The sequence below is a fragment of the Lottia gigantea genome, assembly GCF_000327385.1.
Source record: "Lottia gigantea unplaced genomic scaffold LOTGIsca_910, whole genome shotgun sequence".
In the NCBI taxonomy this organism is placed as follows: Eukaryota; Metazoa; Mollusca; class Gastropoda; family Lottiidae; genus Lottia; species Lottia gigantea.
Window position 1 is genome coordinate 7350 of NW_008710985.1, and position 3267 is coordinate 10616.

A 3267-nucleotide genomic window follows, 5' to 3' on the forward strand; every position below is an offset into this window, starting at 1 on the left:
TCAAACTCGGCTTAAGTAAACAGTTACCATTGTGTCCCTTGAGATGGGTGTATTGTTATTCATGATGTAATCAATAAAACATAATATATGAACAATAGTCATGTTAATCGTATTTGTCTCATGATATTGCTCATATTACCTCATTATAGACGTCATCTAGGGTGATATCTTCTCATGGCAATCTCGTCTGACGACCGTTCGTAAACACATTCGTCTCTATACCCTTCAAATTATAAAGTAAATGGTGACAGGAGTGGGGGTAAATTTCTTTGCTCCTTTCCGCAACGTAAAGTAAAATGTAATCCATTTAGGAAGATAAGTCTAATAAACTGATACTACGTCTTAGGATGAATATCAAATTTAAGTTCTCGAAAAGGTCAATATTAGTCTATATTCATCAGTTAGCTTACCTGGTGTCATTAAGTTACTACAGAATCCCTGTAAAATCTAGAAAATTCATAAAAATAAGTAATGAATGAAAAACGCTTAATCTTGATATTAGTGTTTTTCAATAGTTAATTGCATATTTATGGATACTTACTAAGTTTTTTTTTGTTTTATCGGATTATATAAGGATCCTGTTATGTTATTTATGACACCAGGTATATCTACTGGCTCTTAGTCGCCAAGTTTAAAATTCTTACATCACTTAATCTATCACTTTAATACGAACGCAGGGACTTTTACCCTCTTGAACTCATTATTTTATTGTCATTTTAACCGTCGCGTCATTTCTGCAATAAAATGAAACCCTTGATATAGTAATCAATGGTTTGTGCCTTTTACAGCTTCGCATATACTCCGTTGTGCATCTAATTGTTCTTGTAACTTGCCTGTTAATTGGGCAATGCATTCACCTCCACATTTTGAATGTTTCAATTGCCCATTTATTTCACCTTGTATTTATAAGAATTGATGTTACGGTTACTTCGATCATGTTTAAAGTAGCTAGTTGTTTTCATTGAAAAGAAAGTCTCTCCATCAGATGTTGACCCCGTAATCACACCAGTATAAAACCCTCAAAGTTTCAACCTTTAAAAAACAATACCAGAGAATCATAATTTTACTTCTCTTCATGGGTGCTGCCATCTTGAAAAATGGCGGACTATTTGTGGCTGTTCAATTTATCAATATATATAGAAGACTTAGTTGAATTATTGTAATAAAAAATTCGACTGAATTCGAGATAATGTTTTAAAATGGTTGTCTACGTAGATTTGTATTGGTTATCGTTACACATGTTTATCTACGTGCGATAAATAGTATTCAAATATGGATGTTTTCTTTACCTGACTTGTTATTATATGAATATATAAATAACATGATTATAATACAATCTAGTAACATAATTATTTAAAGTAGAACATCTCTATTCTTAAATAAGATAAACATATATAACAAAATCCACGCTTACTACAAATTACCTACTGATCTCTATTATATGAAGCATATAAATATAACTGGCAATTACACGTATGCAAATGGATATTAATATAAATTACTAAATAATATAAAACTAATAGAACTAATAACCTACCCTGAAAAGGGGTTTAAACTTAGTAAAGGTAAATTAGGTGAAGTACCTAAGTTAGGGGACAGGATCTGATGGTAAATTCCAGAAAGTCACAATAATATAGAAACTATATTACAAACATAAATCCAAATACTGGTGTATCTGTATTGAAGAAGTTTCAATACATAGAAAAATGACAGAAAAGTAACTAGCATCCTACACCTATGAAAATTAGAATCTCACTCCAACAAAACCAGTTGCTAAAACTCAACATGAAAAGTAATTAAAAGAGTTGAGTGATTAAAGTAGAAGATCTGAGATGAAGAATGCTCAGATAGAGAGAAATAGAAAAACCAGTGAAGTGTAACTTTAAATGTTAGTTAAATACTGTGCTGAATTAAAGGAGCTAATCCTGAATATTTACACTCTTCAACATTCTCCCCTCCTTCGGGAAAAGTTGTCCTCAACTTTCAAACTTTTAAACTAAGAAAACATTGAAAAATACTTTTCCATACAAGTCATAAACTTGACTGAAACAAGGCAGAAATTACCACAGTACTATGGAAATCAAATAAAACGTTGTTTTCCCAATAAAACCAAAATCCCACAAACTATATATATAAACTGAATACAGATTAAAACTACACTTATAACTGTGCTTGTACTAATGCACTGAAAACAAATCCGGAAATAACGATCTACACAGTTCCGGCAACATTGACAAAACAACTTGAAGCCTGTCAGGTGTTAATAACATAAAATTTGATGGTAAAAGAGATCTGGCTAACTCAGCTCGCATCTGATGGGTAGAAGTTACCTGTTGCTGGGACATAACATAGTCAGTAAAACGTGCTGGAGTTCGTCTGGATCTATCGGATCTCCTAGGAGGTCTTGCAGACGATTCATCAGAAACCTCTGACCCATCTGAAACATCTGGTGTTGCAACTGATGTTGTAGGCCTGTCAACATCATCCTGAGTTACCTCGTGGTCAGGTACAACAGTCAAATCTTCATTGATTACTGGGATATCCCTGGAGCTAGCTGTTGGTAAGTAGTTTACCAATTCCACCCTATACCCACGATCATCATCTTCATCGTCTCTCCCTCCTATATCTTCTTCAAGATGTTCCTGAGTTGTGTTGGTCTTTGTCCTTGTTCTTGGCTTGGGCTGCGGTCTTTTGACTCCTATATCATCTTCAATAGGCACCGAACTGATTGGTAGCAGATGACTGAAATATGATTGCTCCTCTTTCCTTACAGAATGAATAGGACTTACATCCTCAGGTATAACACCCTGTGACTTTAAATACCCAAACATCCAATCATTCAACTGACCTGCATTCTGAGCCTTAGGTAACACACCCACCATACCCATTCTAGTGAAAGAATCAACGATCTGTTGCTGCTCCTCTGATAAGGGATCCAGTAAATCTTTTCCTCCAGAAGCCATGATGGTATCAATACAACAATGACAACCACAGAATATAAACACAAAAATCAATCCGATTTACAAAAACACTGTAATACACACATAATAGGTTCACCCATATCACAAACACAAACCTCAAATATAAACAATATCAATTATATACTGAAAACCATTAGCACAAACACTAAAATGAATACAAATAAAAATCACAAACGCAATAACTGAAACACAAAATCAATCAAATAAACAACCACAATGCAGTATTGCAGAACACATAATCAATTACTCGACACTCAATACAAGTACAAATACAAAAATATACCAA